This window comes from Aquarana catesbeiana, linkage group LG05 (genome assembly GCF_042186555.1).
Source record: "Aquarana catesbeiana isolate 2022-GZ linkage group LG05, ASM4218655v1, whole genome shotgun sequence".
In the NCBI taxonomy this organism is placed as follows: Eukaryota; Metazoa; Chordata; class Amphibia; order Anura; family Ranidae; genus Aquarana; species Aquarana catesbeiana.
The window spans coordinates 282,844,322-282,871,825 of record NC_133328.1 but is presented as its reverse complement, the minus strand read 5'-3'; positions in this window follow the sequence as shown (position 1 = coordinate 282,871,825).

Here is a 27,504-nt window from a genome sequence, read left to right as displayed (position 1 = left end):
GTTAAATTTGGTGTTATTGCTCTCACTCTCTCATACTGCTCACTGGAAGTTCAACATGGCACCTCATGACAAAAGACTCTCAGAAGATCTGAAAAAAAGAATTGTTGCTCTACATAAATTTGGCCTAGGCTATAAGAAGATTGCCAAGACCCTGAAATTGAGCTGCAGCACTGTGGCTAAGACCATATATTCGTGAGATACTGTATATAATAATGTAGATGTAGTACCTTTAAGTTCCAGTATATAAGTATGAGGTCGTTCATATTTTGATCTGCACTCGTAGGAGCTGATTTACCAGTAGAGTGGAGAGTCTATATTCAGCTAAGTAAACCCATATTTGATCATGCAATCAAGTTCCATACAAAATTCAATTTTTTAGGAGTCCCTGCACATGATTGGGTATTTAAAGTAAATACAGCTTTATTTTGCTAAGGAAACATTCTCTACTACTTTAGCAAATCAGAACCACTGACTGATGCTAGTTTTGGCTCAGGCCAGGCTACAATTGTTTAATCAATAATAAGTCAATACAACTAAAGCTCATGTTAATAATGATCAGATAATAGGCAATTTATTCTGTATCACTTTCTTCAATGAAGCAGATTAAAATGAAAAAAAAAGTTTGTTGATCAGAGATGAGAAAAAACTAAGAATGACATTGGAGTAAGTAAATCAACAAATATATTTATTTACATTTTCTATACTCTTTCTGAGCTTCCCAGTGTCCATTTCCAGCTGTCTAAGCAACATTTTTATGAAGTGCTTATTGTTTAGTGATTAGACATTCTCCTTGTATCTAACTCACAGTAGATGTCTCCCCACCTCCTTGAGTTAGACACATAAGTTATCACTGAGATTTCTAATTGCTTATCAAGCTCTACACTGCAAACTCTAAAGATGGCCATACACTAGGCAAGTTTCAGTCAATTTTTCAACTCCCATTCATTGCCTGGGACTCACGCATATGTTCAAAGTATTCTTTAAAAAACAAAGCAATTTATCACCCACTAGTTCAATCCACCAGCAAATTAGGTAAATTTGAAGCTGGAACTGAACAATTAATTGACAGCTTCAATAGAGTTAAAAATTATATACAGATAGATACTGTGATGACAGAGAATAGGTGCAGGAACTCAACCATGTCCCCACCGCACTACCCGCCATCAACATCCCTTTAGCCCTTGTGGGGAAAGAACATGCAGCATAAAATAGCGAATTGCACAGTAAAACCAGTATGAGGGCCTTAACCGCATGCCCACCAACCTGTGCAGAATGGCACAGGCAGGCGAATCGGCGTTATGTTACGTCGGTTCCTAAGGCGGCCACTAGGGGCGCGCACACACCCGCTGCTTGCCCCTGGAGCCGATGCGAGTGCCCGACCATCTCGATGACCGCCGGGCTCCCGCGATTGCTCATAACGTGTCGAGAACCGGGATTTCTGTGTGCAAACATAAAAATCGCAAATCGCCGCCATTACTAGTAAAAAAAAATAAAAACAAAAATGCTATAAAAATATCCCCTATTTTGTAGACGCTATAACTTTTGCGCAAACCAATCAATATACGCTTATTGCAATTTTTTTTACCAAAAATATGTAGAAGAATATATATCGGCCTAAACTGAGAAAAAATTTGCTTTTTAAAAAAATAATGGGGATATTTATTATAACAAAAAGTACAAAATATTATATTTTTTTTTCAAAATTGTCGCTCTATTTTTGTTTAGTACAAAAAATAAAAACCGCAGAGATGATCAAATACCACCAAAATAAAACTCTATTTCTGGGAAAAAAAGGACATCAATTTTGTTTGGGTACAACGTCGCATGACCGCGCAATTGCCAGTTAAATCAACGCACTTCCGAATCGCAAAAAGTGCTCTGGTCAGGAAGGGGGTAAAATCTTCCGGGTCTGAAGCGGTTAATGGGGTATTGTTAAATACCAGGAGTGTTCTACATACAGGGATTGATTTACTAAAACTGGAGAGTGCAAAATCTGGTGCGACTCTGCATAAAAACCAATTGGCTTCCAGTTTTTTTAGTCAAAGCTTAATTGAACAAGCTGAATTTAGGGGCGCATGCGCGGCAGCGTCCAAGATGGCCGCTTAGCCCGGGAGCTCCGCGCCACTCCGACCTAATGCCGTCCATAGCGGCGGTGTAAGCCCTCTTTTCGGCCCGGCCCTTGTCCCTGCAGCTTGGGGACACCTCCAGCCACACGTGGATGTCCTTTTCTACCTCCCGGCGGAACCTCATTGACACCTTAAATGGATCCTTGGACCCAAAATGTCGGCCGTCTCCTCACAAGGCCTGCCCTGCCTGTCAGAATCCATCGCAGATCAGGATCAGGGGGCCCTCCCGTCCTCACAAGCATCGGATGCCACAGTGAGTACTCTCCCGGGGTTCCCCTCTCCAGCATCCACTGACTCTCTGTTAAGGAGGACATTTGGAGGGGCAGCTCTCACCCCTCAGCAGGATCTGCCTCACAGCCCGGACCCCTGGGACATACAGGCTAGGGATCTCCCTCCCTCCCCTACTAATTTCCCCTCCATGATGGCTGCTTTCTCCCAGATGCTATCAAAAGGCCTATCCCACACAGCTACACAGATCACTGCTTCCATACACGCAGATTTGCAGCAGATCAGTGCCAGAATTGAAGTAATCGAACAAAAATCTGATCAGGCCATCCTGAGAATTAACCAAAATACTTCCAGAATCCAGGATCTCCAGGACCAACTGGAATCCGCCACCTCTAAAATAGATGACCTCGAGAACAGGTCGAGACGTTACAACTTTCGTCTCAGGGGGCTCCCCGAATCCGTTACAGACACCCACATGGCAGTCCAGGACTTCATCAAAAGTTTAATCCCCAATATTCCGGCTCATCGCTTAGAGCTCGACAGAGCCCACAGGGCGCTACAACCACCTCGCTCCGGTGGTCTGCCACGAGACATCATCATGAAACCGCATTTCTATGCAGTCAAGGAAGAAGTGATGAAACTCTCCAGGTCAGCGGAAAAACTGATGTTCCAAGGCCATCAGGTCCAAATCTTCGCTGATATATCCCCATATACCTTACAAAAAAGAAGGGCCCTGAACCCACTACTACAAGTCCTGGCGAGCAAAGAGATCACCTACAGATGGGCCTTCCCGCTGAGATTGAACTTCTCATACCGCAACAAACCATACAATTTTTCAACGTTCCAAGATGGGGAACGACTTCTCCTTCATCTGGGTCTGATCACTCAGGACGTCCCACGGTCTTCTGCCTCTCGAGGAGCATCGTCTGTCAAGAGAACATCCCCCACCAGCCCAGTGTCGCCAGTGTGGCAGAAACAGCTTCCCAAGCGATCGAAAGAGTCCTTTCCCCCATGATTGGGCCTGCAGCATCATCAGTCTCTGTTTTTGATCCTCCCTTAGGTCTGTGTCGATGACCGACCTGATGTCAGTTTTTTGGTGACTTTCCTCTTCTGATTTCTCCCCAGGACTGCCTTTCGGATCCCTACGGGTCCGGGGAAAATGTTGTACTGTTCCGTTTTTAATATTATAAGCTTTTTGATCACTACTACTATGTGATAGCAGGGCTTACATTGCATTGTTTATGTACTGCCACGAATTCAATCAGAGGCGTCGTTGACCGGAGTGGTCGTAGTGTGCCTCTCCCTGGCTCCGATAGCTGAACCCTTGTTCACTCACCTATCGGACCCAGACTCTCTCGACCCTTGTGTCGCAGAATTTTTGCTTTGTTTTTGGTTCCGGTCCAGGCAGGGAGGGGTCCCTCGCTGGTCCGTGGGGATTTTGGTAAAAACTTTCTGATGCAATATCTAATGGTTTGTTTTTTCACTCCTCTCTACCTCTTTTTTCTGCTCTTCTCTCCTTTCTCCTTTCCTCTCCCCCTCCCCCCCCCCTCTTCTTCAGCTACAGGTTCTCGTTGGATCTTTGCCGTAACACAGATCGAGCCTGTCATGTTGCTGGGGGTGTCTCCTATCTGCCAGGGACAATTACGACATCAGGTGAGAATTACAAAAACTTAGTACCACACTCATTGCTTCCCCATGACTAACTCCACGCCACTGAACGGGACACTTAAGATTCTCTCCCACAATGTACAGGGCCTTAATTCCCCTGTGAAGAGATGCAAAATACTGTAACAGCTTCACACGCTGAAGGCTGATGTAGTACTGCTCCAGGAAACTAATTTCCCCGCTTCCTATCAGCCCACATTCCTTCACAAAAGCTTCATGAACTTCCACCTAGCTAATGCTGACAACAAGATGAGAGGAGTGGCGATCTGCTTCTCCAACAGAACTCAATTCGTGCACGCGAACACCATCAAAGATCCAGAGGGACGTTACATTCTAGTGTCAGGTACGATAAATGCCGAGGCCTACACGTTTGTCTCATATTATACTCCTAACACACATCAGGACCTCTTTTTTTGACACCACACTGAAGGTACTTAAGCTGCACTTCGTTGGCACAGTAATATTGGGGGGAGACTCCAATACCCCATTTGACTACTCCTCTGACAAATCAAACCCCTTGCGACCCAAATCAAAATGCCCCCCTAAACGTAGCCTTCGGGTGGCGCAAATAGTACAATCTTTTGGCCTGATTGATATCTGGAGGGAATTGAACCCCCAAACTAGAGACTACACGCACTACTCGGTTCCCCACCACACCTTCTCTAGGATTGACCACATATTTCTCCCACCACACGTAATCCCGAGAGTAACCTCCTCCAAAATATATGACACTCCACTATCCGACCACGCGATAATGTCTATGTCGCTCAGAGGCGGGTCGGGGGTGAAGGGTCCCTTTCAATGGGGCCTTAATGAAACTCTCCTAAGCAACCCAACCCATTGTACGCTCCTAGACAAAGCTCTTTCCGACTACTTTACTGAGAATGACACGGGGTCAGTCTCCCCGGGATGTCTTTGGGCAGCACACAAGGCGGTGATAAGGGGCAGGCTCTTACAACTGTCCTCTCAACTTAAAAAGGAAAGCAGGGCGGAAGTTTCGCGACTCACGGCAGACTTCCGCTTGCTGAGTAAAGCCCATAAACAACACCCTACACCAGATAACCTGGCCAAACTTGACTCAGCTCGAGTGAAACTTAACCTCTCTCTTACTACTTCCGCAGAGAAACACTTACGGTGGTCCGGTGCGCGTTTCTATTACCAATCGGATAGGATAGGCGCTAAGTTGGCTACCAAACTTAGCCCGAGGATCCGTACCTTGGTATTTCCCTAAGTTTGTGCCTCGTCGGGCAATCTGACGCAAAATCCAACCATCATTATGATATCATTCCATGATTTTTACTCACATCTCTATGAGAAAGTACCCCACACACATTCCAAGGCCAGAGAGTGGTTTCTCCGAGACATTAATCTGCCTCACCTACAGCAAACACACCGTGATCTGCTAGACACCCCCTTCTCCTCCGAGGAAATCTTAGATATCATTAAATCCTTGAAAATGAATTCTGCCCCGGGTCCAGATGGTTTTTCGGTATGTTATTATAAGAAGTTTGGCCCTCGTCTGGCTCCTTACATGGCCCAGTTCTTCAACTCCCTCCGGGATGGAGCCCCTCTCCCTAGTGATTTAAACTCAGCTTTTATCTCGGTCATACCTAAACAGGGTAAAGACCCAAGCGAGGTGGGCAGCTACCACCCTATTTCGTTAATCAATAACGATCTCAAAATAATGACTAAAATACTGGCAAACAGGATGTCTAACTTTATTGCTAATTATATACATAGGGACCAAGTGGGCTTCATCCCGGGGAGACAGGGCCCGGACCAGGTTCGCAGAGCTATTGATTTGATTTCCCTTCTGCAGTCCCAGTGGGACGGAGGCCCTGCTCAAGAGGGCTTCTTGCTGTCGCTGGACCTGCAGAAGGCCTTTGATTCCGTGTCCTGGCCCTACATTTTTGACATTCTAGAACGCTGGGGGTTGGTGACGGTTTTCGCACGATAATTCACACATTATATTTCTCACCCTCAGCACAGGTGCGACTAATGGGCCATTACTCAGAACCCTTCAATATTTGTAGGGGAACTAGACAGGGTTGTCCCCTTTCACCCTTGATTTTCGCTATTGCGATCGAGACACTGGCTATAGCCATCAGATCGAACGAGAACATCAAGGGAGTGAAATGTGGTCCTGACATTCACAAATGTGCCCTATTTGCTGACAACATGCTCCTGTTCCTCACTGCTCCTCTCACATCCACACCAAATGTCCTCAGACTTCTGAGAGACTTCGGTCTCGTCTCTGGTCTTCAGGTGAACGTGACTAAATCTGTGGCCCTCAATGTTTCGATCCCAGTACCTCTCATAGATCAACTCCGACCACACTTTCCCTTCACGTGGGCTAGCGACTCAATCCCCTATTTGGGTATCAAGCTGACGAAAAACATTGGAGACTTATATGCCGCTAACTACCCCCCCATGCTCCCCTCTCTAGAGCTGGACCTACAGAAATGGTCGAGGGAGAGCCTGTCATGGCTAGGTAGACTCAACGCAGTCAAAATGACTCTCCTGCCACGTCTTTTATACCTGTTTTGCTCACTTCCTATACCGATTAAAAAATCTGTCTTGTCCAAATTTCAGTCCGGGGTGATTAGATTTGTCTGGGGGGGACAGAGGTCATCGCTTTGCTAAAGAAATATTGTTTAGACTTCGGTCGCAAGGGGGCCTGGGTCTACCAAACTTATGGCTATATTACCAGGCAGCACAGCTAGCACAGTTCTCAGCCATCTACTCTAAAATCTGCAGGCCAGATTGGATCTCCATTGAGAGACAAGCGGTACCGCATTTCACACTCGACTTCTTAACATGGAGACCTCCCAAACATAGACCGGCCATCCTAGCCCCCACTTTGTCTCACTCCCTAGCCCTCTGCGACCAATTGCATATCCACGCCAACTTGATTTCTCCCTTAAGGCCTCTCACACACCTATTTCACAATGCTGATTTTCACCCTGGGATGAACATTCATGCATTTCATTGGTGGCTGAACAAAGGCCTTTTCCGGATAGGCCATTTCTTTACACCTAATGGCCCCATTTCATTAGGCCATTGTTTAAGTACAATGGAAATGCCTACCTTGGAAACATTCCGACTTTCGCAAATACGACACTTTCTTCATTCACTTTGTACTGATAAGACGAACACTCCTAAGGCCACGATGTATGAGCTATGGTGCTCTTCGTCAGCCCCCCAAAAAGGTGGGATATCTATTATCTACGCATCCCTGGCAGATAGGAATGACACCCCGGCATACGCTCGATCCTGGGAATCGGACCTGGACATTCAGTGGGATCCTGCTAAGTGGTTCCAAGCCTTCAGCAGATCATCTAAAGGTATCTTAAATATGGCCTTGATTGAGGCTAACATTAAAGTCTTTACTAAATGGTACTATGTCCTGGCCAGGCTCTCCAGGATATTCCTGGACTCCTCTCCCCTCTGCTACAGAGGTTGCGGTCATATTGGCACGATGCATCATATCTGGTGGACATGCCCCCACATACGGAGTTACTGGAATAAATTCCTTCATATTCTAAGGAGAGTCTCTGGGACAGAGGTACCACAGGACCCCACATACATTCTACTGAATTGCAAAATACACAACACTCCTACAAATACACAACAACTTATATTCTTTATGTGTTTGGGAGCCAAAGTTACTCTAGCGAAAGCCTGGAAAACTCCTTCGGTGTCCATCTCGGCCACCAAACGGAAGATTTCTTGGATAATGTCACAGGAACAAATAGTGGCAAAACTGGGAACCTTGGGCTAGGTATGTCGGTGTCTCACTTTACCCAGATCACCTACTAACGTAGGGGAGAGTCCAGCAAGATTACCACCTCTTTCCGTATACCTCACCCCTCCTCCCTCCCTCTGTCTTCTTCTAGCTTCCTCTCTCTTCTTCATCTTTCTTCTCTGCTCATTCTTTTTATGTTCTATCCTCATCTTTCTTACGCCCGCTAACAGCTAATAACGGTTTTACTAAGCCAAAGCATACTCAATTATTTTCTTAGGTTGTCCTAAACTATTCACTTGGCGTCCCAGCCTAGGTGGCAGCCAGTTACTCTCAGGTTTCTATCCTGGACAATGTGTCTGTCAGCTCCGTCCGGGGGGCTGCCCCACCTGGGTATCTTCCCGGCGTGAGCGCTTCCCGGGGGGAGCTAGCAGGAGATGGGGAGGCACCTCCTTTGGGGGGAACCCTGAAGCTCTCGCACTCCACAGTGTGTTCCCATTGGGGTGGAGTGATGATCTCGGGGGCCTTCCTGGGGGGAGTTCCCAGTTTGAAATTCTTCTCAGGTTGTCCGTTCTCCTAGCGGAAATTAACAATTCATTAATAAGACAGTAAACATGCCAGGTTCTTTGCTCTACCTTGGACTCATCATCTGTGTAAGTGATATGTTGTTCCTTTCATGTATTTCCCTCTTTTGGCTGCCTTAGTCATTGAGGAGTATTATGTTGTATGTTTTGTTCATATTACATTTTCATTGCAAAAATTTCAATGAAAACATTGAAACAGAACAAGCTGAATTTAGAAGCTGATTGGCTACAATGCACAGCTGCACCAGATGTTTCACTCTCCAGTTTTGGTAAATAAACCCCACAGAGTGCAGAGTTCAGGTGTTTGCTGCTTAACTTGTTCATAAACGATACAGAGGTTGGTATTGATAGTGTTTATGATAATACAAAGCTAAGCAGGGTAAAAACTTCACAACAGGATATTGAAATTTTACAAGACCTTGATAAAATAGAGGGGTGGGCAAACAAATGGCAAATGAGGTTCATTGTAGTAAAATGTAAAGTATTTCACTTGAGGGCTAAAAATATGAACACAAGCTACACGCTAGGTGGAGAACCTTTGGCGGAATCAAGGATGGAAAAGGATCTGGGGGCCCTTGTAGATGATAGACTCAATAATAGCATGCAATGCCAAGCTGCAGCAAACAAGGCCAGCAGACTATTAGCACAGGTTAAAAAAAGGTTAATCAAGAGATAAATCAATATGTCTACCATTGTACAAAACTCTGGTTTGACTGCATATGGAGTATGCTGCCCATTTCTGGTCACCAGTCAGGAAGGATGTGCTGGAACTGGAGAGAACCCAGACAAGAGTAAAAAAAATAAGGGCCCTGGAGGACTTCAGATATGAAGAGGTCTAAATGGTGATTCTAGCATAGGGAGGAAACTAAAGTTTCAGGTTGCTCAAGAGGACATGTGGTCACTCAATAAAGTTTGATGAGAAGTGGTTCAACCTTAAACAGTGTATGGGGTTCTTTACTGTTAGAATAATAAGGATATGGAACTCCCTTTCACAATCAGTGGTGTCAGCGGGAAATGTTGATAGTTTAAAAAAAATAGTTTTAAATGGTATCTTAGTAAACACAATATACAGTATGTCACAAAAGTGAGTACACCCCTCACATTTTTGTAAATATTTTATTATATCTTTTCATGTGACAACACTGAAGAAATGACACTTTGCTACAATGTAAAGTAGTGAGTGTACAGCTTGTATAACAGTGTAAATTTTCTGTCCGCTCAGAATAACTCAACACAGTCATTAATGTCTAAACCGCTGGCAACAAAAGTCAGTACACCCCTAAGTGAAAATGTCCAAATTGGGCCCATTTAGCCATTTTCCCTCCCCGGTGTCATGTGACTCGTTAGTGTTACAAGGTCTGAGGTGTGAATGGGGAGCAGGTGTGTTAAATTTGGTGTTCTCACTCTCTCATATTGATCACTGGAAGTTCAACATGGCACCTCATGGCAAAGAACTCTCTGAGGATCTAAAAAAAATAGTTGTTGCTCTACATAAAGATGGCCTAGGCTATAAGAAGACTGCCAAGACCCTGAAACTGAGCTGTAGCATGGTGGCCAAGACCATACAGGACAGGTTCCACTCAGAACAGGCCTCGGGGTGTACTCACTTTTGGGAGATACTGTACAGGGATATGGGAAGTGGTAGAGACATAAATGCATATATACACCCACGGGTTGAACTGGTGTCTTTAGTTAACTTTACATAATATGTAAGGATTGGGGATGAGCCGAACACCCCCCAGTTTGGTTTGCGGCAGAACATGCGAACAGGCAAAAATTTGTGCGAACATCGTTAAAGTCTATGGGACTCGAACGTGAAAAATCCAAAGTGCTAATTATAAAGGCTAATATGCAAGTTATTGTCATAAAAAGTGTTTCGGGAACCGGGTCCTGCCCCAGGGGACATGTATCGATGCAAAAAAAAAGGTTTTAGAAATGTCCGTTTTTTAGGGAGCAGTGTTTTTAATAATGCTTAAAGTAAAACAATAAAAGTGAAATATTCCTTTAAATATCATGCCTGGGGGGTGACTATAGTATGCCTGTAAAGTGGCGCATTTTTCCCGTGTTTAGAACAGTCCCTGCACAAAATGACATTTCTAAAGGAATAAAATTCATTTAAAACTGCTTGCGGCTGTAATGTAATGTCGGGTCCTGGCAATTTGGAGGAAAATCATTGAGAAAAATGGCATGCCCCCCCCCAGCACATTACCAGGCCCTCTGGGTCTGGTATGGATATTAAGGGGAACCCTGCACCCAAATTACAAAAAAAAGGCGTGGGGCCCCCAGGCCCTATATACTCTGAACAGCAGTATACAGGCGGTCCCCGGGTTACAAACAAGATAGGGACTGTAGGTTTGTTCTTAAATTGAATCTGTTTGTAATTTGGAACAGGTACATTTTTAAATTGTAGCTCCAGCCAAAAAAATAAATTTTTAAGCTTTTTGGATAACATAGGGAAGGGTTATCATCACCCCTGTAAGGCCTCTTTCACACGGGGCAGATCAGTCATGATCCGCCCCGTGAACATCCGCTTGCTCAGCGGGGATAGCTCCGCCGATCCCCGCTGAGCAGGAAGATGACAGGTGCATCGCTGCACACTGTGCAGCGACGGACCTGTCAGAGCGCCGCTCTCCCCTATGGGGGGATCGGATTATGACGGTCCGTAGTGTCCGTTGTCATCCGATCCGATCCGAAAACGGAGGGAAAAGTAGGTTTTTCCTCCGTTACACTTTTCGGATCGGAGCGGGTCGGATGTCAGCGGACATGTCACCGCTGACATCCGACGCTCCATAGGGATGACTGTATGTCCGTTTTTCATCCGAAAACGGAAGGATGAAAAACGGACATACGGATCGTCCGTGTGAAAGAGGCCTAACATTTGTTTTGCTGTCTGTGCCCCTGTTCAGAAGATTTCATCTCACTTTCTGTACCAATGACAATTGGATTTTGAAAATTTGGGGTTATTAGGGAAACTAGGATTGGTGATAAAGCATCAGTGGAGACACCTTTTTCCCATATTAACTCTTACAGGAGAAAATTTTCCCTTCCTAGGGGTAGATTTCCTCTCACTTCCTGTTGTCTCCCTCCGTTTGTAAGTAGGAGTCGTTTGTAAGTTGGATGTTTGAAAATAGGGACCGCCTGATTATACTATATGGCCTGCCCTATACACTCTGCGGAAAACTGGGCCTTAGGTGTTGGTGGTACCAGAACACTATAAGCCCTCACAGTTACTCTTGGTGGGCGCTGGAACGGGCCCTGCTGTGAAATATTATATCAAGAATTGTAATTACATGCCCCTTTTAAACAGGGACAGAAAAATTGAGCCTTAGGCAGTGGTGGTGGCACAACACTGTAAAGCCTCACAGATACTCTTGTTGAGCGCAGGAACGGGCCCTGCTGTGAAATATTAGGTCAAAAATTGTAATTACGTGCCCCTGTTAAACAGGGGCAGAAAAATTGAGCCTTAGGCAGTGGTGGTGGCACAACACTGTAAAGCCTCACAGATACTTTTGTTGAGTGCAGGAACAGGGCCTGCTGTGAAAAAATTGTAATTATGCTCCCCTGTTAAACAGGGGCATAAAAATTGGGCCTTAGGCAGTGGTGGTGGGCACTGATGGGCATGGATGGGCACTGATAGGTGGCACTGATGGACACTGATGGGTGGCACTGATGACACTGATGGGTGGCATTGCTGGGCATCACTAATTTTTATTGTGCCATAGAGGTGCCAGTCAGTGCCCATTTGTGGGCACTGATTGGCATATGTTGGGCATTTATTTTCACATGTGGATGGCCATGGGGGATGTACCTGGCCATCCACATGTTAATAGCTTCCCGTTGGTCCTGGCGGCTTCCCCGGTGGTCTAGTGTGGGCATCCGAGGGGGGGCTGTGTTGATAAACAATCAGCGCAGACCCCCCCGTCAGAAGAGCCGGCGATCGGCTCTCCTCTACTCAAGTCTTCCTGTTTACAACGTGATCAGCCGTGATTGGATACAGCTGATCACGTGGTAAAGAGCCCCCGCCAGACTGACACACCGCACCACCGATCGCCGCAACGCGCGCCCCCACGGGCGCGCAGTGGCTGTTATCCTAAAGGACATCATATTACGCCCAGTCAGGATAACTGAACCACCACCCGGCCCTCATTCTGCTATAGGCCGGGCGGGAAGTGGTTAAAGTCTATGGGACACGAACGTGAAAAATCAAAAAGTGGCTGTTTTTTCGGGAGCAGTGATTTCAATAATGCTTAAAGTGAAACAATAAAAGTGAAATATTCCTTTAACTTTCGTACCTGGAGGGTATCTATAGTATGCCTGTAAAGTGGCACATTTTTCCCGTGTTTAGAACAGTTCCTGCACAAAATGACATTCTAAAGGAAAAAAAGTCATTTAAAACTTCTCGTGGCTATAATGAATTGTCTATGAGAGAAATCAAAAGTGCTCATTTTAAAGGCTTATATGCATGGTATTGTCATAAAAAGTGTTTGTGGACCTGGGTCCTGCCCCAGGGGGCATGTATCAATGCAAAAAAGTTTTAAAATGACAGTTTTTTTGGGAGCAGTGATTTTAATCATTCTTAAAGTGAAACAATAAAAGTGAAATATTCCTTTAAATTTCAGACCTGGGGGGTGTCTATAGTATGCCTATAAAGTGGCACATTTTTCCCCTGTTTAGAACAGTCCCTGCACAAAATGACATTTCTAAAGGAAAAATTGTCATTTAAAACTGATCGTGGCTGTAATGAATTGTCGGGTCTCGGAAATACAGATAAAAGTCATTGGATAAAACGGCATGGGGTCCCCCCCAAAATCCACACCAGGCCCTTCAGGTCTGGTATGAATATTAAGGGGAACCCCGCTGCAAATTTTTTTAAAAAATTGCGTGGGGGTCCCCCCAAATTCCATGAGTAAATACTACGCCGCGCTGTAAATATGATCTCATCAGAAATATAAAAATATGTAAAAGGTAATAGGATCAATATAAGAAACAGCAGCTGAAATCAGAACAAATTGTAAAATAAAAGAATTGAAAAGTGCTGTGCTATGTAATATGCACTATACACCCAATAATTGGATACCAAATGTATATATAACATAGAAATACACAAATATTGACCAATGGTGAAGTGCCAATAAATAATAAATAAAAAAAATATAAGGGAGTGGAAACTCAAATATACAGTAAGTATATAGTGCTCAAGTGAAAAAAAACATATAGATTAGTCAAATTCATACAGTTCGTAGAAGTCCATAAAATATATGCAAAAAAAAAATTATATATGTATATATAGCAAGTAATAAAATGCTCATGTGCAAACAGAGTGTCCTGCTGTGTTTCTAATCATTACGCAGGGTAGTCCATGCAATCACAAAACAGCTTGGTAGGTGTTCAAATGTGCCAAGGTGTCCTCCCTCCAGTGATCCCCTAGGTAGTGAACACTCACTTTGGAGCGTGCGACTTAGCAATTAAGCCAAGTCTAAATACGCATTGGAACCTCCTCTGGGCTCAGAAGGGAAAAACTGCATCCAGGGCTCCTCAGTGAAATACCTCAGTTTATGCAAAAATAAAAGCGCTTGATAGTGTAATAGGTTTAAACAATTTAATGAACCCAAGCAAACAAACCCTAATAAAGGGTACTCACATTTATAAGGTGCGTCTAGTGCACCACTCTATTGCCAGCAATAACCAATAAGATTAGATACTGGAAAGGTATGGGGGTGATGTGCGTTTCCGCCTATGGCAGGTAGACTGCTCCTCATGCCGTCCTGTCCCCTCCCCAATGCGTATTCGGTACAGGGAATTCGTATCTACTTCAGGGGGAATTATATATATATAAATATATGTATACAAGAGACTGGCTGTATTTACATACTGTATATATATATATATATATATATTAAATACACTGCAGCTAACTGAATAACCTGCCTGCCTGCCTGAAGTATATTAGAAAAAGTACACCAGGAATGGCCTGCTATATATATATATATATATATATATATATATATATATATATATAATGAGACTGTCTGTCACTGGAAGGTCAACATGGTGGCACTTCATGGAAAAGAACTCTCTGAGGATCTGAAAAAGAGAATTGATGCTCTACGTAAAGATGGCCTAGGCTATTTAAGATTGCCAAGACCCTGAAACTGAGCTGTAGCACGGTGGCCAAGACTATACAGCGGTTTAACAGGACAGGTTCCACTCAGAACAGGCCTTGCCATGGTCGACCAAAGAAGTTGAGTGCACATGCTCAGCGTCATATCCAGAGGTTGTCTTTGGGAAATAGACATATGAGTACTGCCAGCATTGCTGCAGAAGTTGAAGGGGTGGGGGGGGTCAGCCTGTCAGTGCTCAGACCATACACCGCACACTGCATCAAATTGGTCTGCATAGTTGTCATCCCAGAAGGAAGCCTCTTCTAAAGATGATGCAAAAGAAAGCCCGCAAACAGTTTGCTGAAGACATGCAGACTGTTAGGTACCTGGTAGTAGAGCCTGACTTGTAGGAGAAGACCTCTCATACAATGCTGGTTCAGGAGCCACTGGAGTGGGGACAGTGGTCTCGTGAGCACAGTGGGGTAGGAGTGCCTGGTGAGGTGGAAGTCTCTGGTGCTGGAGCAGGGTATGGCTGGACTGCAGGTGAAGGTGGTCAGCAGAGAACGGCAGGCTGAAGCACTGGAAGATGCTGGTGCAGGGATCACTGGAGCTGGAGCTGAAGGTGCAGCAGCACACGGAGCTAACGGCAGGCACAAGCAGGGTCAGACAGTCCGGGTCGGCAGGCAATCAAGGCAGGTGATAACGGCAGGCAAAAGGCAGAGTCGGTAACAGGCAGAGGTCGGCAACGGGTACTGGCAGAGACAGCAGCAGGGTCAGGCAAGCCGGGTCGGATTGGAGAGAGAGGTATGGTCAGACAAGCCGGGTCAGTATCGTAGACAGATCAATCAGGTGCAGGTAACAAGCTCGCAGAAGCTGAAGACGAAACAGCAGCACGCCAGTGCAGCGGGAAGACCTTTATGCGCTCATTGGCGCCAAACAACGTTCAAATGTTCAGTCTATGCAGCAATCCCCAGCTATTTCTGCGTCCCTCAGGCGCGCGACTGGTGTGTGCGCTCGCGCGTGAGCCACGCACACGCACCAGTCGCGCACGCGCGCGCGCCTGAGGGACCCGCCGACGCACAGCAATAGCTGGGGATTGCTGCATAGACTGAACATGAGCGCATGCAAATGTCCCGGTCTGGTGCTGACAGATCCCTGACACAGACTAAGGACATGGATTACTGGAACCATGTCCTGTGGTCTGATGAGACCAAAATAAACATATTTGGTTCAGATTGTATCAAGCGTGTGTGGCGGCAACCAGGTGAGGAGTACAAAGACGAGTGTGTCTTGCATGCCTTCAAGCATGGTGGTGGGAGTGTCATGATCTGGGGCAGCATGAATGCTGCCAGTACTGGGGAGCTACAGTTCATTGAGGGAACCGTGAATGCCAACATGTACTGGGACATACTGAAGCAGAGCATGATTCTCTTCCTTCAAAGACTGGGCTGCAGGGCAGTATTGCAACATGATAGCGACCCCAAACACACCTCCAAGACGACCACTGCCCTGCTAAATAAGCTGAGGGTAAAGGTGATGGACTGCCCAAGCATGTCTCCAGACCTAAACCCTATTGAGCATCTGTGGGACACCCTCAAATGGAAGGTAGGCCGGCTGGCACCTGTTGTTCCACTAGCTTGTGTTCAGCTCTGCTGCACTCTGCAGCTATGGGTGTCGCCGGTCTCACCTGTTGCTTAATATATGATTCCTTCCTGCTACTTCAAATAGAGAAGCCCCTCATGTGCTTCTCTATTTAAATCCCTCTCAAGCTTGTTCTGGTTGCTTGAGCAACATTTGCTTCTGAGCTCCCTTCGTGTAACCTGCCTTAACCTGACCTCTCGTGAACTGATCTCTTGTGTACCGACTCGGCTTGTTCTGATTATGTTGTCTGCAGCCCGCCCTGACCTTGGCTCCCTATCCGGCTCTCCTTTGCTTCATCCATCCATCCTTGTCTGACAATGAGGTAAATATCTTCCATATCTGTAATGGAAACTGAATTTGTATTACACCAAACATAATTACATACTGTAGTTAATCAGGTTGAAAATAGTCATCTAGTTCAAACAAAAAACAAAACAAAAAAATGTTGCTAATACCCAATACTACTACCAGTAGTACACAGTACACTACAAATAGAAGAATTAGCTCATTAACAACAAATGTGGTTCTACCTCCATAAACAAGTTACAATTCACATGTTTTAATATAGGACTGTATAATTAATGGGACAACAAAAGCCCTTTACTGCAAATCCTAGATATATATTGGATCCACTTTTTGTAGAATATGCCCATTTTTCAGGACCATTTACACACCCTGACAAAACATTTTCAACCTTGTCCTTCTCATTCTGGTTACAATTAGGTGCTGCAATTCAACAGTTCTAAATAAATAGTGATGAAAAATTTAAAAGTCTTTTACAGGTTTTGTGTCAACAGTCAACAATCCCTCCCAACCTGGAGAGAGGCAAGTTTGCCCATGGATGGCAGGAAATGTGGACAAAGAAATGAAAGTTAAGATTAAATACAATGCACCAATCACTCCTGAATTTTGTAGGAAAAATTAAGAGGAAATTCAAAGTCTTTGGCACTGAGAGATAAGAGTTCTAGATCAAACAAGGGCTCTATCTGAAAAATTGGGGAGAGTTATCTGTCTACACATTATAGCTACCAACTGATGCAGTCATAAAAGACTGATATACTAAAGGATTCCTGAAAATGTGTGAATATTTATTTTAGGTATCCATTCATGTGAAAAGCTAATTCTTTAATTTACATATTTCATCTGCACATGCTTATATAAATAAAGTGAATATTCACACAATTTGGTGTGTGCAGATTTTCAACTCCTTTATTTTTTTAACATCTTGACACGAGTGGCTTTCATGGAACATACTCTCCCCCTTGTGAGTTTCTTGCATACTGTATGTATTTATAGCTCCCAAGTGCTTTGCTTTTATGTTTTTCAATGTGCAAAGGTAGGTGGGTGGTTGGTCACATCCTAAATGTTTCCCTCCATGTTGAATGGCAAGCAAGGGTCACATGAGAGGCCTACCCTCAGGGTGGGTTCCTTAGGGCTATTCTGTACACTTTGTACAGGATCAGTGCCATACACATGGGGTACCTTTTATTTGAGCCACGCTCATGACCCGGCAGGTAATAAACATGAACAAACTCTAGTAAGCTCTCTTGATATCATATACACCAGCATGGTCACTTTTGCATGCAGAGCCAATGACCTCTCCGCCTGTCCAGTTTATCACCGCTACCTTACTCCCAGTAATGGTATGGGGTCCCGCCATGCACCTAGTGCATGCACTTTACTTCACCTAACTCTTATGCCCCGTACACACGATCGGACATTGATCGGACATTCTGACAAAATCCATGGATTTTTTTCCGACGGATGTTGGCTCAAACTTGTTTTGCGTACACACGGTCGCACAAAGTTGTCGGAATTTCTGATCGCCAAGAACGCGGTGACGTACACCACGTACGACGAGACTAGAAAAGGCCAGTTCAGAACCAAGTGCGACACCCTTTGGGCTCCTTTTGCTAATCTCGTGTTAGTAAAAGTTTGGTGAGAGACGATTCGCGCTTTTTCAGACTCGTGGTTTTCAGATCGTTTTCTGCTGTTCAGTTTGTGCTTGTGGGTTTGTATCTGCTCTTCAGTGCGTGCAGCAAGCTACGCGTGACTTTGTCATTGTGTTCTTGTTCGTTCATTACTGTTTTTCAGGTCGCTCTTCACAGGCCTTGCTGTTCTTCAGTGCATTCTGTTACTACGTTCTGAGCAGCCGACCGTTTTCTAGCCATGTTGCGTATACGTACTCAACGTAGAGTTTGTGCTGTACAGGGGCTTGGTGTTGGGGTCCTTACCTTGACACAAGCCCAGTCCATGAACAGGGTGGGGAGGAGTTCATGGACCAAGAATTGGTTGCTCCAGCGTGACCTGTTCTGTCATATGCCTTTGCTTCGTGAGATCCGTGAGAATAATCCTGATGATTTCAGGAACTTTCTCCGGATGATGGACCCCGTATTTCACCGTTTGTTGGCTTTGCTGACCCCCTATATCAGCAGGCAGGATACCTGCATGAGGCAAGCCATCACTCCGGAGCAGAGGCTCGTCGCCACCCTGCAGTACTTGGCGACGGGTAGAAGCCTGCAGGACTTGATTTCTCGACAGGCATCTCCCCCCAGGCTCTGGGGATCATTATCCCAGAGACCTGTTCTGCCATCATCCAGGTCCTGCAGAAGGAGTATATTAAGGTAAGATTTTTATCCTTTAATATCACATTTTATTGTATACACTGTTTGATAATATATTGTATTTTTTTCCTCATTCCCTAATTACCATGATTGTAATATGCTGTGAATGTCCCCTTTGTCCTCATGCATGCTGGATTTTCATGTAATTATTTTTTTTTCTCCTTCATACATATTTTCCTTCATTTACCTCCCCAGCATGGTCTCCTGGCCCTATATTCACCTCATGTAGTCACTTAACAATGTCAGCTCCATAGTAGTGCTTTACCCTAAATACCCCCTAAAATGTTTTGAAATGTGATTGGTGCTTAAAATTCATGCAGAGTTCCAGAGGCTCATCTCTTTAGTGGTCAGATTTATGGATGAATTCCCCAAAGCATGTAGTGCAAGGGCCTGCCTGTATACTTTCAAATGGTACTGTTTAAAGTTTTTGTATCCTATTATTATCTTGCTAGGTAATAGCAGAATGTCCAAATGTGCTAAAATGTGTACAATGTGTATTTATATCTTTGTCTTATGACACTTCTTACCTGTCCAGTGGGCTGCCAATAATGTAACTAAGGAGGGGCTGTTCAAAGTTATACACATTATTTAGGCATTCATCTCTCATTGAAGTGGAGAGGGTTACCTGTCCAAGAGCTCCACCCCCTCTATAATGTTAGAAATGGCCCATGAGAGGGGGGGAGGAGGATAGGTGTACCTTATACTTTGGTCTTTAAAAACTCCCTCAAATAAATGTTATCTTGATGTTGGCCAAGAACGTTTGTGTCTAATCTGCTTTCCCTGTTTATGTGCAAAATGACTAATTTTTGACTAATTTTTTTTTGTTTTGACTCCACAGTTTCCTTCCACGCCAAAGGAATGGCAGACTGTGGCCTCCCACTTTGCCCAGCGGTGGGACTTTCCTAACTGCGGAGGGGCAATTGATGGGAAACATGTCCACATCATCCCACCCCCCAACTCGGGGTCGTACTATTATAATTATATTACCCCAATTATAAGGGGTTCAATAGTATTGTGATGTTGGCGGTGGTGTCGGCTACTTATGAGTTCCTGTATGTGGACGTGGGGAAGAATGGCCCAGAGGGTTTTTAATTACCAGCTGGCCAGAGCCAGAAGAGTGGTGGAGAACATGTTTGGAATCATGGCCAGCCGGTTCCGCCTATTTCTTACACCCATACATATGGCGGAGTATAAACTGAATCATATTATCCTGGCGTGCTGTGTTCTACACAACTTTTTATGGCAAAATTCTGCCAACTATGCTGGCTCAGTTGGGCCTGAGGCTGCAGTTCCAAATGAACCAACCCTGACGGCGCTTGAAAGTGGCCGTCCTGGCTTGCCCCCCCTGAGTGCCCGTGATGTCCGGCTAAGATACCTTGAATTCTTTGCGGGTAGGGGGGGCTATCAATATGCCAGACAATGTGTAAAACCTTTTTCAAATAAAAAAAAAACTACTCAAATCTTTGGTGACATTTACTGCTTGTGTTTGTTTTAGCTGACCCTGACAGAAATGTGGTAAGTCCTGAAAATATCGTGATTGTGTAACCTTAAAAAGCACTGTTGGGTGTTATTTACTAAAGGCAAAGACACTTTGTACTACAAGTGCACTTGAAACTGCACTTGTAGTGCAAAGTGGATTTGCCCTCAGGAAATAACACCCGTTGTCACAGAAAACACCAATTAAAGCACCACAAAAGTGTTGGAGCGTTGAGACAATAATCCACACAATCTTGATTATCAATCTTTTTAATACCAGCACAATCACATGTGCATTTACAAAAGGTTTTTTAAACAAACCAACATGTTTGTTGTATAACAATTTTTGGGGTCACATTAGAAAAAGTAGAAATGTCCATTTGAGATAAAACAGGCATGTTTAAAAAAAACAAGAAAGACACAAATCTTGAACTTACAAAGTTCACATTTGGTAGAACTTGAAGGCAATATCAGACATGAGTATTTACAAACTGTGTTTGGTATTGCGTTCAGATGGGGTGAAGTCACACCAGGAAAAGCCAAATTTTGAAGATGCACACCAATTTCTGAATGTCAACATGTGCTACCTGCCATCACGGGGGATCAAGGGACGTGTTTTGGGGGTGCAACCCCTTCCTCACAGCTACTTTATTATTGAGGAAGGGGTTGCACCCCCAAAACGCATCCATTGATCTCCCGTGATGGCAGATAGCACATGTTGACACACTGTGTGCCTCTTCAAAATTTGGCTTTTCTAAAATTTCTCAAAAAAATGTCAATTATTTTTAGCACAACAAAAACCAAAGGGATTTGGAGGGGTTTTAAACTCTCCCTAAAACATCAATGATGTTCTTCATTTTTTGCTGAACATCATTGATGTTTTTCTGGATGTTTTCCAAGTCCCTATTACACCCCATGATCTCCCCGATCAGGATCTGTGCACTTTCCGAGGTGAAAGGATCTGGATCCACAACATCACGATCACCTACAAAGATAGAAACCAAAGAAACAACATGTATTATAAATATGCCGGCATCCATCTCTTACCTGAGCCTGTGGTCGCAGAAACTCACCTGTTGTGGTGCCAAGTTCCACCACGTCTTCCTCCTCCTGCTCTGCTTGTCTTGGGTGGATTTCCCCTTCTTCCAGAGGTAGGGGGGTCTGTGGTCTCCTCGGAAGAGGGGTGCCCTCCGAGTCTTTTATCCCCTATGTAAAAATAAATAGGTATACTTAGCACACACATATTTTATGGCAGAACTATAAATATGAAACATTGCTTGGAAGTGGGGTACAATGGTCTGTTTTGGCAGAGTTCCAAGATGTAGCATTTTTCTTGTCCTTTCTCAAGCCTGAATACTTTACCTGTCTTGTACAAGCTTCACAGATGGAGACACCCCTATAGTATACACTGGAGCACCTGTGTGGGACCCCCTAATAAAAAGGGTGTTCTTGTGTCCCACACTAGTGCTCCAGCGTCCAGATGTGAAAACTGCTGCTGAGTGTCCTCTCCTTACACAGAATCTAGTTTGCATTTCATTCTAGTAACAAACCCATCTACACAACCAAATTATTTTCAGACAAGTAGGCCCTAAAAAATGTGGGCAAATGCATATGGCCAAAACAATGGTGTTTTCTAGGCCGCACGAAAAATGTTTGATACAAACGAATAATGTGCCCATGAACATGAAAGTTGACATTTAGAAATGGATAACAGTTAACAGTTAAGAAAAGCACATGGAGCAGCACAAACGTAATAAACATAAAAAGAATTGGAACACAGCACAACTACTTACTTTTTTGCAGTACTCTCCGGATCTTTCTGTACTGCTCATGCTCTCTTAATTTGAGGTCCAACCACCGCTTCCTGAGCTGATCCTTGGATCACCGTACCCTGAAATTCTGGTGCAGGCTCTTGACCACTTTCGCCATGATCTTGGCCTTTCTGACATTGGGGTTGGGGTAAGGTCCATACTTCCCATCATAGTCGGCCCTTTTCATTATGTCGGCCATCTCTAACATCTCCCCAAAGGACATATTTGATGCCTTATATCGTCTCCTTCTGGATCGGGACGTTTCTGCCTCTGGGCTTTCCTCTTCCTCCTCCTTGTTGGTGTAATTATCAGACAACTGCTGTGTCTCCGCCATGTGCTCTTCCCCACTGCGACGAACAAGAAGGGGCGGGGAATAGACTAGAAAGAACGTCAGGGGCAGGCGGAGTTTCACGCATGCGCAGTGTCTATAAAGCGTAACACGCGTGCATAGTACTACGATCTGTGAGCCGAGGAAGGAGTAACGGAGGCGCCGATCGTGATAGCGAAGGTAAGATTTAACATTGGGCCTATACTGCTTCTAGATTGAGGCCTGTATTTGCACAAGTTTAGTAGACTTTAGGCTGACATTAGGGTTTGTCTTGTGTTGTGTCTTGCAGTGAAAATGGATATCTTGAAAGATAAGGACTTTATGCCAATCTTCATTGATATGTTCAGGGAGCTGCCCTGTCTGTGGTAGATAAACCACCCTGAATATAAGAACCAAACAAAGAGGAAGGCAGCGCTGGATAATTTGTTGGAATTTGTGAAGCCGGTGATCCCCACGACAGACATGACCTATTTGAAGGTTCTAATTGGTGGCCTGAGGTGCATGTATCTAAGGGAGCACAAGAAGGTCCAGGATTCCCAGAGATCAGGAGCTGCAGATGACATTTATGTCCCCAGGCTGTGGTACTATGACAGACTGCATTTTCTGCCAGGTCACACTGAACCCAGGCCAGCACTCTCCACTCTTCCTTCCACACTTCCTTCCCCCCCAGCTGAGGCTTCTGACGCCCAACCTGGGCCTTCCAGGCAGCAACATGTGGAGGAGCCCAGCTTGAGCCAGGTATAGCATTCCTCTAAATCTTCATGGTTGTCCAATCAATGATGTTAACTAGATGTTAGTTTGGAGTACTAATTTCTGCTTGTGATTGATGAAGCAAAAACTAAAATCACGTCCCTTTTTCATACACAGGGAAGTCTCAGCCAGGAGGTGGCTGGGCCAAGCAGGCTGCCTGATACCCAGGTCCCTCCCCTACACCTTCAAAAACAAAGTGGCAGGAAGAGGAGTAACCTGGAGGAGGCTGCCATAGGTCTCTTTTGGAAGGCTACAGAGGCCCTGACAACCCCCCACAGTGTGGAGGAGGACTTTGCTGGCATAACTGCCTGCAAAATGATGCAGATGGAGGAGGGCCAATGACTCCTGTGTGAGTTCCTAATTTTGGAAGCTCTCAATAAGGGGTTGAGGGGCCAAATAACATGTGCTACCCACATTTGTGACCTCACACATGGTCCTCCTCCTCCTACAGGTCCTACTCCTCCTCCTGCCACATCTCCAACACCAGAGCCACAGCCGGGAAGGAAGCGTGGAAGGAAAACCAGAGAGTGATGGCCCTGGGTTCGGTCTGGTCTGGCAAAATATGCAGCCTCTTGTAGGACCACAGCCTGGGGACACAGATGTCATCTGCTGCTTTGCGGATCTCTGGGACTTCTGGACCAGACTGCACTCCCTTACATATGGACTCCTCAGGCCACCAATTTTGCGGTAAAAGAATTGATGCGTCCCCTGGGGGGTCAAAGGCTTCGCCAATTTCTGCTGTTTCTCCAGTGTTGCCTCCCTCTTTGTTTGGTTCTGAGCCCTTAATAAAGGATTTTTTTCAATTATACTCGCCTATGTGTGTTTTCCTTCAAAAAGGACAGTTTGTTTGTGAGGAGGCAGGTACATTTCAAAAATACAATGTGAAATTAACAAGAGACACCAACACCAAGCAATCTCCTTGAGATTAAATAATACAAGATATCAATAGTGTTGTGGTAACTTGACACACAAAACACACACAAAAATATTATGGAGTAAAACACAAAAAAACAAAAATAAAAAACAGCCTTGAAAAAAATAAAAAAAATTTAAAAATAACCAAAAAGAAATTTGGTCAGATGTGACGAATCAAAATATATTGAGGGAATCCCGATAAATAATAAAGAAATAAGTTTGTGAGAAGTCTGTGTGAATATGAGCAGCAAAACTACTTCATTCTTCTCACATTATAAAGATGAAGAGAGTGCGCTGTATTAAACTATTTAAAACATTGCAGCGTGACGAAAGTGCTGTATCCATTCCGAACGCTAATTTTACCAGACCGAGCTGTTCCGTCTCGGAATTTCTTCTGAGCATGCGTGGCACTTTGTGCGTCGGAACTGGCCACACACGGTCGGAATTGACGCGATCGGATTTTGTTGTCGGAAAATTTTATAGCCTGCTCTCAAACTTTTTGTGTCGGAAAATCCGATGGAAAAAGTCCGATGGAGCCCACACACGGTCAGAATGTCCGACAACACGCTCCGATCACACATTTTCCATCGGAAAAGCCGACCGTGTGTACGCGGCATTACTCTTCTGTACCTGTGTATAGGATGAGGGCCTCGGTGGCGCAGATTTGTTAGCATTGCTATGGGAGATTGATCATGGCCGAAGGAATAACATAATGTAATTTCTCGCTAACATAATGATAGCGAGAAATGACAGTGCGAGAGAAAGTGCAAACATTTCCTAACATCCCTAGTACCTAACTACAGGCTTGTGGCTATTCCACCATACCTATTCAAGCAAAGTCTAATATTGACTGGAATTTAGCCCATGCCTGAAATTTAGCTCCGTCTTTGGCATGACACTGGCCATCCAGACTCCGACGATGTACCAGGCAGAACCTCCCTCTTTGTGTGTCTGTAATTTTCCCCTCCAGGGCTCTCTGGATCTGAGCCCTCGTCCCGGAAGTCAGTTAACCCCTAACTTCCCACTAGGGCAGTAGTAACCTCTACCTGCCTGCCAAATGGTTAACCTCATCTACCATATAGCTGCCCACCCCTCTATTTTATCTAGGTCTTCTAGGACATCTGTACACAGGCAACATGGCTTTGTCTCTCTTTTGCATACACTAATATGTAAAACATTTACTCTTAACCCTTTGAATGCCAAGCTTTAAAGCCCTTTACATTATGACAGTAAAAGGGTTAAAAACAAGTTCACAGTTGAACAGTCACTTTTATGGGGCCCCATAATAGTGTCCACCCCCATCCCTTACCTGTTATGGGCCCATTGATCCTTCTAGGAGTCGGGATAATTAAAAACACTCTTAGGATGTCAATTCATGACACTATAACATGGGGAGCTTGTCAGGTCCTTTATGTGTTAAACTGTAACAGTGTAAAAACTCATAACATTTAATAAAATACATTTAAAAAAATTTTGAGAACCCTCTCCTTTGCCCCATTTACATATATGCACCTAGGACATACTGTATGCGTGCACTTGAAAAGCAATTGTACAACATATATTAGGCATCCTTGTGCACACTAGGAATAATTCTAGAACCATTATTTATTGTTAAATCTAAATACACTATATTGTCAAAAGTATTGGAACGCCTGCCTTTACACGCACATGAACTTTAATGACATCCCAGTCTTAGTCCTTAGTGTTCAATATTGAGTTGGCCCATCCTTTGTAGCTATAACAGCTTTAACTCTTCTGGGAAGGCTGTCCACAAGGTTTAGGAGTGTGCCTATAGGAATGTTTGACCATTCTTCCATAAGCGCAATTGTGAGGTCAGGCACCTATGTTTGAATGAGAAAGCGTGCCTGCAACGGGACAGCTCAGCGTTGGAAGGCTTTGTTTTCAAGTAAGTTTAACATGATGTGCTAGTATGCGATGCATACTAGAACATTATGACATTACCTTTCAGGTTAGGAAAAAAAACACACCCAGCGGTTTACTATTGCTTTAAGAGTTTTCTTCTCTGGAACTAAGGGGCCAAGCCCAACCCCTGAAAAAACCATAAGCCCCCTTCCACCAAATGATTTGGACCAGTTCACAAAGCAAGGTCCATAAAGACATGGATGAGCAAGTTTGGAGTGGAAGAACTTGACTGGCCTGCACAGAGTCCTGACCTCAACCCGATAGAACAGCTTTGGGATGAATTTGAGTGAAGACTGTGAGCCAGGCCTTCTCATCCAACATCAGTGCCTGACCTCACAAACGTGCTTCTGGAAGAATGGTCAAACATTCCCATAGACACACTCCTAAACCTTGTGGACAGCCTTCCCAGAAGAGTTGAAGCTGCTATAGCTGTAAAGTGTGGACCAACTCAATATTGAACCCTACAGACTAAGACCATTAAAGTTCATGTGTGTGTAAAGTTCATATATGTGAGCTATATAGATATTTTAGGTATCAATGTTTTGTTTTGTTTTTTGCCATTTTTGCAGACAAACCAAATTTTTTAGGCTTGATATATTTGTCATTTATTTAGTCAACACAGTCTTATCTTTTATGTTTTACAAAAGATTAGAGATTATATTTTGTTTGTGTGTTTACTAACATTAAATGGGGTTTATTTTTTTTTTTTGAAAATATAATTTTGATAAACAGCTGTACAAAAATGCAACTAGAATCTTTTTATTCTACATGTACTCTGCTTTCAAAAATATATAATGTTTTGGAACAGTTTTAGGTACATTTTCAAGTCGAAAATTCACTTTTTAGAATATTTGTGAAAAAAAAATAAAATTGGTTCAGCAGCAAACATCTTCCCAATTTGCTCCCCGACTGATGCTCATCCCTCAGGGGAAGTCTTTTTCTTCCTTCAAAGGTCCAAATACAACCAACTAGTGCTTTGCATATTACCATAAAGTTAAAGGTCTGCTAGATCTATTTCTCTCACTCACAATCATCTCTTACCCCCAGATCACTCTATAAACTCACACTGGTTACAGAAACTGTTGGGAACTGTGATATGACCTTTATCATCCACTGTTCACACTTTCCAGCAAGGTGAAAAGCATGCTGAAATGTCTGTATACAAGATTCATTGTTTTTGAATTTGGTCTTATATTTTGCAAGCTGTATTAGATTACAAAAAAAAAAAATATATGGTGGCCTTGAGCAGTGGTGTTCACCAGAAATAATGCCAGCCCTGTGGGCAATTTTTTAAAAGGAGTGGCCTTCATGGTGCTAGATAGGCAATTTTACTGGAAAAAGGGCAACTACTCATGTCTGCTCCAACACTTGTCCTACCACTTAGCATTACCTATTTGTAAAAAGTCTGCCTTAAATTCTAATCACCTTATTGGGCTTAAGAAAAAGACTTTAGAGAGCAGATATCTTTTGAATTACATCCCATCAATGTATAGCTCCAAAAAAACACCAGAAACACCATGTTCTTAAGGAAAAAAAGTTATTTATTTAATTCACCTGTACTCTTTTGCAAGACTATAAATTGCAACACCT